We start from the raw sequence: 9299 nt of genomic DNA on the forward strand, positions 1-9299 counted from the left end.
TAACTCATAGGGAGAGCTGACTCTTGCATTGGATTTCTGTTTAAAAGACTATGGCTTCCTGGAGTATCATTATCCACTGAAGCAACCTATTTCTGATCACACATCTCTAAATTCTACCTTTTAATTACCTCCCAAAGTAGATTTCCATAGGTAGGACTTTTCATGCAGTATTCATTGTAGTTCTCCCTTCCTCCTCTCCCACCCCATACTGCTCATAAAACTTGCCACCCCGAGTATTCTCTCCTACTTTTAGGTCACATGTGTCATATGCCCTTCCCCAAGATCCCTATGCCCCCTTTCTGTATTCCTGGCCTCTGTAGAAGTCTTACAACTTTGAATAATGCTGTTTTTGTTTGTTTGTTTACCTCTTTTTTTTAGAGGAAAGCTAGGCCTCATGGGTAATTGTTCAGTGACAGAGGTAGAACACTTGCTTAGCATGAGCAAGGCCCTGAGTTCCATCACCACCCAGCACAAGAAAGCATGGAGGGGAGGGGGTGAGGCTAAACCCTGGAACCATTGACTCATTGTTAGTATCTTTTCGAACACGGCCTGACGACGAGGACAAAGCTCTGCTGGCACCTCTAAGGCTTTTGAGGGAGACTCCGGGACCTCAATGCCTCCGGCTGCTGTCGCCTCATTTCCCATTGCCTCCACATCATGTCTATCGGGGAGGGAGTTTAACCTTTGGCATCGTGAGACAGTGTCATCTGCAAATGTGTGAGGCCCCCATTCACAGACACGCACGCTACTATACTCAACATGTCCTCTTCACGTTTTGCTTGAAATGTTTTTACGTGGCCGTGCCCAGCTGCACCTGGTCCAGCAGGGGACTCGATCTCATTACCTCCTGGCCGAAACCTCTGGTGTCTGAAGTGTACTCTGTGCACCAAGCCTAGTGTGCACGGAGCATGACCTTGAGGCTTCCCTCCGTTCAAATTGCAGCTGTTCATAGGAACTTGTTTTTAAGACCCTGGGAGTGAACTCCTGTCTATTTTTCTCCCAGTATTTTAGACTGCCGCGCGGTCTCAGGCCACCAACCCCACATCACTGGGTGCTGTGAAACCACCCTATGTGGTTTCCTGACAACGCTCCTGTGTCTGCTTCTACTCTGCTCTTCATATCTAGACATACGTAGTTGTGGGTTGTGGTGCACACTCACATATACCGCATCTATATCACACACACACACACACACACACACACACACGTGCGCGTGAGTCACTGGACCACCACACATGGCTATTGGCACCTGAACATGAAATGTCTCCCATATGTGCATGTGTTTGAGCACGTGGTCCCTAACTGGCAGTACTGTTTCAGGCAGCAGTGAAAAGACGCTGGGTTTTGCTGTTGGAAGTAAGTCACAAGAGTCAGTAGAGCCTTGAGGGTCATACTCTGACCGTGTTTCCCATGTCTTTTCTGTTTCCTGGTCCTTAGAGATGCCAGGGAGCAGCTGGGGCATGCACCCGTTGCCAGTCACCACAAACGCTCCCCTCCGCTGCCTCCCCTGCCAACATGGACTGTCTTTCCTCAAGCCACGAGCCAAAATAGGCCCCCGCCTCACACGTTATTTATTGCCCCCTATTTGAACGTAGTGAAGGGAACGTAGCTAATTACTCTGAATCAAATCACCTGGAGAGACTGAGCAGTTCAGTCTGAAAATTCGTTGGAGAGAGCCAGGTGTGGCCGAGCACACCTGTAACCCCAGCTTTCCGATATGGAGAAAAGAGCTTCAAGATCATTTTCTGCTGCATAGCAAATTCAGGGCAGCCTGGGAATGTACGAAAGCGTCTATCAAATAGAAAGAAAGAAAAGTGGGGTGACTGGATATAACTGCTGTAAACAGCCCGGAACTAGCTATTCATAGTCAGTGTGGTTTCCTGCCGGGCTCTTGCTTCACTCCCGCTGCCCCAAGGACTACCCTGCTTTTTAAAAATGTAGGCTTTCCACCCCGATTCTCACTTTCTGGAAGGTCCTACCTTTGCCTATGCTTTGTTCGAGCTAGCTGATGGAGATGCGGTACATGTATGTGTGCATTCAGCCAGGTCTTCTCACTGAGATGCGGTATATGTATGTCTGCATTCAGCCAGGTCTTCTCACTCACTAAGTCGGGAGTTTATGGGTCACCCGCAGCAGACAAGTAGCACATAAAGGATTCCTCTCACACACAGGCTTCTGGATTGGAGCAAAAGCAGGCGCACTGTGAGTCAAGTCCCTCATAGACCCCTGCCGTCCATTCTGCACCTGAACGATTAATCAGGAGCTCTATCCTTGTCTGTCTGCTACTGCTGGCCATACTAACCCTGCAGGAAGACCAGAAAAAAAAAAAAAAGAAAAAGAAAAAGAATGAATAGCTAAATTCCAGAGTATAGCCACCTAGGGGAAGGGAGCACATAGGGAGAATAGTGATGGCTCCTCAGGGCTTGAGGAAGTTGTCAGAGCCACCAAGACCCAGCGGCACTCAGTGGTGAAGGTTTGTAAGAAGGTGGAAAGGAACTTTGGTTACCCGAGTTCCAGAAGCTCCGCCCACTGTGGTGGGTGGTTTTGCTCCTGCTCTGCTACCTTTCCAAAGACCACCCACCTACCTCTTGCGACTTAGTATTTTCTGTGACTCCCTAAAAATATACAACCTCCCAGGAGTTTGCTAAGAGGCAAGCTAACCACCATCTACTTAGAACCCACTTCGTTCCACAAAGGTATGTCTGCCAACACGGGTGAGAGAGACAGAGAATGATTGATACTGGGTAAGTATAATGTGCTGTATTAGAAAGCGGGAGGAGACTAAAGGCTAGGAAAATGATGAAAGATTGTAGGAGAAATTGCAGCCAGCCTACCCAACCCGCAATCGCCCCGCCCTGGTGCCCCAGACTGTGCATGAGCACGCACATGCGCAGCAGGCACTTCCTCCTTGAGCCAAGCCTCCAAGCCTCAATGCCCAGAGACTGCTCACAGAGAGACACCTGACCCAGAGAGACCAACGAGGAAAGGACAACGCAGCAGAGCCAGCCGCCTGAGCCAATAGGACCTTGGGAGGGGGTATAAAGGTAGGTCTAACTAAACAATCCAGTCTACAGCAAGCTGGGCTGCCCAGTGCATGAGTGTCATCAGTGCTGCATCTTTCTCCCCTCCCCCAAGGGGTGTTCGAGCAGCGTGACCCGCAACAAAAGGTGAGTACAGAGAGCTTGGAATTCATCAATCCCAAGAGGACTGGCTATTCGCCGAAGAAGAGCCAAATTGGGAAAGTTCCGTACTGATCCAAGCCGGGAGCTTGGAAGAGCTGAACATGACGTTTTGAGCAGTGAGAGCATCAGAGTTAGGTGAGATTGCTTTGGCTGATCAAGCGAGAGCATTCTGAGCATCCGAGGTTGACCAGGGCTCTCCACTCTTCCAGTTCCACACGCACAGGCACCGGTTCAGTGGGAAGGCGACTCAGTCAGTCCCCTGAGTGGCCGGTGGAGTCATTCTGCCTCCTCACCCCATGACTCCGGGCTCTCATTCTAAGGCAGTTTCTTCCAGTTTTAAACATTTACTCCAGGAAGCAGGGATTGGCTGAGTGGGCCGTTTGTGAACCTCAGGAAGTACACAAACTTCACATGTCTACATTTAGCTCTGAAAGCAGGGTAAGCATGCATACTAATTAAAACATCCATAGAGATGGTATTAGCATAAGTTCTAGAAATTACAGCTTTGAGTCAATACAAAATTGATTTAATCCCTTCTCTAAGCAATGATTACACTCTAACCTTTTTAGTATTTTTTGTATAAAAATGAAATCCATGTTTCATGTTTACTCTAATTCTACATGTAACTGAATATTTCATAGATACTTCAGGTGGCTAGGAGTCTGCCCCTCCTCTACTCTGTGTAAACTATGAAAGGGAGACAGAAGGAAGGAGGAAATGTTTAGTTCCAGCTCTGCAGGTCTCTGCTCTGTGATTTGGGGCCTGTCACCCTGTCCTTTCAGCCACAGTGTTGGGCAGACAAAACTCCTGGCCATGATCAAAAGGGCGGCTTCCTGTGCCGCGTGTTCCCGTTATTCTTGCCCTCTGGTTAATTTCTCTGCCTTCCTTTGATGACAACTTGATATACCTCTGGTTCTCATGTTTAAGTAATGACTCTACTTTTCAAGCACACAACTCCCTTCCAGTTAAGACTTAGTTACAGGCAGCAGCTATAGCTTCCATCACCACGCAGAGTCAGCTGTCCTCCCAAGGGGCAGCCTGCCTGGCAGACAGGGACTGCATAGTCAGTTAGGGGAAAGGTTAGGAACGTTGCATCCGACTCATGTCTCTAAAAATCTGAAAGTTACAAAGCTGGAGAAAAGCTAAGAGACTTGCTGATGTGAGCCGTACTGCTGTGAGCCTGCCCTGCTGTTTGCCTGCTGAGGATTTTTGAGGCTAGTTCCTTTCTCTTACAGGCATTAGAGGGGGGCTTTGTCTCTATCAGTGCCTGTGTTCTTAGTGTGTTCTAACCCAATGGCAAAGGCTCCGTGAAGCAACTGATGCTGACATTTGTAGTCACCTGCTGGGGTTCTGCCGTATTTTAGGGGTTCATGTTTCCCTGGGCTTTACAAAGCTTCCTCAGCCAGAGGGTGTTTTGTTTAAGATAAACCGTGCCAGCACAATTGCCCACATCCACCTACCTCTCCAGCTCTTCCCACTCGTGTGCAGGACTTCCCTTCCCAGCGCTGCTGGCCTCCCTGGGCACTGGCTCAGGCTCTTGCTGACCCACTCAGCCGTGTCTTCTCTTTCTTCACAGCTGCATGCAAACCCCGTAGCACCGCACCCACTATAACTGAGCGGCGTTGATGTCACTGATGTCTTGTCACATACTCTGGAGCTTCACCACCTTAATTTTGCCTCCTTGATGTCTTCTCACAAATGCTAGAGCCCAAAACCTCATCAGATGGACCAGACACGTCATCCACTGGCCCTCTGAGACTTGGACCCTGGTCATCCTTTCTTTTTATTTTTTATTCTCTCTTGGTACCGTACAGTGGAATGGAGAATAGTCTCAGGAGGGGGAGAGGAAGTGAGGACGTAAGAGAAGTCAGTGCTCACAGAAACAAGACAAAGAGCGATAAGCCTGGGCACACTCCATAGTTAACCAGCCTTTGGGAATTAAGGCAGAGCCATGTGTCAACTCCCTGGCGAGGCATCTGGCATCAAGGCCAGCTCTTGTGTTGAACCCTCCCTACACAGCCACATTACTGACGTTCCTCCCACTTCTGTTTTCACTTGCCCCTTGACTGTCCAGAAGTTGGAGATAAGAGTTATAATTTGACAATGAGTCAGTCAACTTGATTTTTGGGAAGCATTGTCCCAAACTTTACCTCCTTACTTAAAAGTGTCACTAAGCACTGGACTGTTTTCTTTAATAGTCCCAGATGAGACTGCACTGCCTTCTGTACCTTACACCCCAACTACCTATCCCAGCAACAAAAGGAATCTGGGGTTGGGTAGCAATGGGTAATTTTTAAAACTCAAGTCTTAGCATTGAAGCTTTCTATTGTACTTAAGCTGGTTTGTACATGAATGTAAGTTGGGGTTGGGAGTGCATGAAAAATATAAGCAATTTGTGACCATCTGTGGAGCTGAAAATAAAATAGATACTGTGTGTGTGTGTGTGTGTGTGTGTGTGTGTGTGTGTGTGTGTGTGTAGGAAGAGGAAGAGGTGGGGGAGGAGAAAGAGAGAGGTCTTTGTATCCTGTATTGGGAATACAGTTTCAAGTGAAAGTTGGTGTTTTTATCTGACTTGTCAACATTATAGATGATACTGTGTATTTATAAACATATTTGCATATCTTTTATCAGATGAATGTTCTTGGTTGATTTAGTATTCCTGACTGAGATTACCAGGAACATAAACTAATATTTTAAACTAAGATGAAAACTGGGGGGATTTGGCTCACTGTTCTAGGTTCTCTTGACCTTAGGGTTGTGACCTTTAGAGTGAGTGTTCCATGTGGTTACAAGAGTGAGAAGGAGCCGCTAACCTTTCACCTGTGTTCAGTCACCGTGTTGCTAAAGTGAGCAGTCAGCAAAAACCGTTTGTAAGCACCTGATATGAGTGAGCACACAGGTGACGCTGTTCCGGAGACAAAGGCGCAGGATACTGTGGACCAACCCCGACACTTCCGATGTGTGCCACTCAATTACTACAAGGCAGCCTGTTAGCGTTCAGGCACTGTACTGGCCTGTCCTTGGGGTTCTGACAGGACACGTTCCCAGCTGCAGCCACTAAGAGCACCACCTGTGCACATTCACTACGTTCCCTTTCAAAAGGGCCCTGCCCACCTCCTCCTTCCCCCTCCTTCCCCCTCCCTCCCTCCTCCCTCCCTCCCTCCCTCCCTCTCCTTCTCCCTCAATCCCCCCCTCTTTCTCTGCCTGTCTCTCTGTCTTCCCCCACCCCGCCTCTCTTTTCTCTTTTCTGCTGCTCCTATCCCCAGAGGCTAGGATCCCCTTTCCCTCCCCTTTTTCCTGTTCCCTTTCCCCTAATTAAAAAAAAGCAAGCAAGCAAACAAACAAACAAAAAACCCTGCAAGTGAGCTCCGTTGCATGGTGTCTTTTTTTCACACACCAGTTTCACCAATTTTCAAATTACAACACAGTGTCTAACAGACAGTAAACTCATGACTTTGGTCAAATTACATGCCCCTGCCTGATGCTGAAAAGTATAGTCAGTGACTCCATTTGTTGTTGCTGCTGTGTGTGTGTGTGGGGGGGGTGTTCACGTGTGTATAGTGTTCATGTGTGTAGCATGTATGTATGAGTTGGGAGGTCAGAGAATCCTGGGCGTCTTCCTCAATTTCTCTCCACCTTCCTTTTTGAGATGGAATGTCTCACTGAGATCACTGGGATGGGTAGGCTAGCTTGCCATTCACTGGGATGGGTAGGCTAGCTTGCCATTCACTGGGATGGGTAGGCTAGCTTGCCATTCACTGGGATGGGTAGGCTAGCTTGCCATTCACTGGGTTGGGTAAGCTAGCTTGCCATTCACTGGGTTGGGTAGGCTAGCTTGCCAGTGGACTCCAAGGATCTACCCCTCTGCCTCCTGGGCATCGCGATTGACGTCTGCACCTGGCTCGCTGCACAGGACCCAGGATCCAGACTTGGGTCATTGTGCTTGAGCAGCTCTGCTGGATTGAACTCCCACTGCAATTTCTTGCTGCTATTTCCCTCCATTTTACAGACGGAGAAACTACAGGCCAAGGGCTGGCCAGTGCACTTAACCAGAGTCACAAGGTCATGGGTGACTGAAAGGTCAGCTGACAAACAAAATGTTAAATCTCCAATCCCGAGGCAAATGGCTGAGGTGCTTATTTAACACATCAGAGCAGGCCTGACCATCAGGCTCTCCCAGCATCCTCCAGCCCCTACCTATTACAGGATGTGGCTGACACACCCACCTTCTGTCCCAATTCTCCAGCCCAGGGGTTGGATTGCCCCTTCCCCCAGGAGCCCCAATCCCCATATCAGGTAGCCGTTTTGGCTAGAAACCCTTTTGTACCTTTGCTCTCTGGGATGCTACACCTGGTTCCGCTTTCTCTCCTCTCCTTCCCTGTCCCCTTCTCCCCACACGGCCCAGCTCAGCCTGCTCATGTCCACTATAGACTCTCCCAGATGTCCCTGCCTCTGACTGTGCTCTCCCTTCTATCTGCAATAAACTCTCTCCTCCACCGCACCCAGGAGCAAACGTGTCCTTTCCTTTTATTTTCTTGTTTTGTTTTTTCATTCAGAAAGAAAAGCAAAACGTGTCATTAATGCAACCTTCGCTCCATAAAAAAAAACAAATGTTAATCTCCAGAGAGTGGGCATCTGGGTACAGATGGAGTGGGGAGCAGAGCAGCAGAGACAGAAACCCTGGGATAATACCCTCCCTCTTTTATGGTCATCATTTGGGCTGCTAGATATACAAAGGGTGCTTGGGGAGGCTATAAAATAATTAATAGTGCATGAGAGGAACATTTATATTTCAATTGTCTGCGTTTAAGAAGCAGTTTGCATTTCTGTTGAAGGCTTCTAATCATGGTCTTGAATATGAATGAGGGGGGGGACTTACAGAGGAGGCCCAGAGGCAGGAAAGCAATTAGAGGGCCCTGGACAGGAGAGACATGCCAGCCCCCCAGTCACTGTGGGATCCAGGCGACCTTCATGTCTGGTTCTATCCGGTTTCTCACTGAGAAAAGAAGCCTCCACAGACACTCACACGTTGTCTCAGAACTCGGCCTCTTACTTTCTCTCCTAACTGACCTATGTGGGCCTCATGCAGTAAAGGCTATTGGGCCCCTACTAGCCACGCCATAAACCTTCAAATGCTCTAATTAGGTTTATATGCGCCACAATACTAAAGGAGAGAAAACCAATAGCTTTCAGCCAAATTTATCTACATTGCCAGGGCCTGGAAAATTCTGCTTCTTCTGAGAACAAAAGCTAACTTGTGTCTTTGCGGTGCAGCTAAGACCACTAAAGATGCCCGAGGCTTTGTGTTACATCACTTTGATTAAGCCTGGTAGCTAAAAATGGTAGAATCGCCCTGACTGTTACAGAGGCAGCTAGGTGTTGCTGAGTTAGATTTGGAAAAGGTGGTCTGCTGACAAAACAGAGTGGATACAGAATGTTTCCACTAGATGGCAGTGCTTACTAAGCCAGAGGCAGGAGCATGGCCGCTTAGGCCAGCTGCCCACAGGTTCTGCAGTGCTGGCCAGAAGTCTGGTGCCCAGTTGTGTGCATGGGGGGCTACTAGGGCATTGCATCTGTTGGCCATACTTTAGTCCAGACTCAGAGGGTGGACCTCGGTCTTCCTGGGACAAGCCTTTGTGTTTTAAATAGCTAATCCTTATTTTCCAGGCTGCAGGGGTTCTTCAGATTGGATTCTTTAAGACCTTTTGATTTACATGATTAAAGAGGAGGTAGGGCGAAGAAATGTGGCTTCCCCGTGAAAAAAATATTCTCTTCTAGAAACAAGGCTAAACACTGAAACTACTACCCGATCGGGAAATCATACCACTTGGGTGAGGTTTTGATAACAAGAGTAGCAATTCAGGACAGCATTGTTACTTTGGAGTTTCATTCCCTGGAATTTTCATCCACAAGGAAGAGTATGATAGCATGCAGTATTCTGTCTTCTCTGTGTCCAGTTAACATATTCCCAATTCTTCGTGTTTCATTCCTTTCTCAGAAGCCTGCAGCCGTGGCAGAGCGAGGGTTTGATTTTCCAGTTGTATGTGTATGTGGGAAGTTATACATACCTGTTCTTATAGGCATGTGTGTGTGGAGGCCAGAGGGCAGCATCAGGTG

At 48.2% G+C, this 9299-nt stretch overlaps 1 long non-coding RNA gene across 1 annotated transcript in view; it reads left to right on the top strand.

Moving 5' to 3' along the window:
• The first annotated feature begins 2917 nt into the window (after positions 1–2917).
• LOC110343724 overlaps positions 2918–9299 on the top strand; it is a 42842-nt gene continuing 36460 nt past the window's right edge. Inside the window, exon 1 of the long non-coding RNA XR_002386039.2 lies at positions 2918–3044. This is a non-coding gene — a long non-coding RNA (uncharacterized LOC110343724). The remainder of the gene's footprint in view (positions 3045–9299) is intronic.

The sequence above is a fragment of the Mesocricetus auratus genome, unplaced genomic scaffold (genome assembly GCF_017639785.1).
Source record: "Mesocricetus auratus isolate SY011 unplaced genomic scaffold, BCM_Maur_2.0 Super-Scaffold_100015, whole genome shotgun sequence".
In the NCBI taxonomy this organism is placed as follows: Eukaryota; Metazoa; Chordata; class Mammalia; order Rodentia; family Cricetidae; genus Mesocricetus; species Mesocricetus auratus.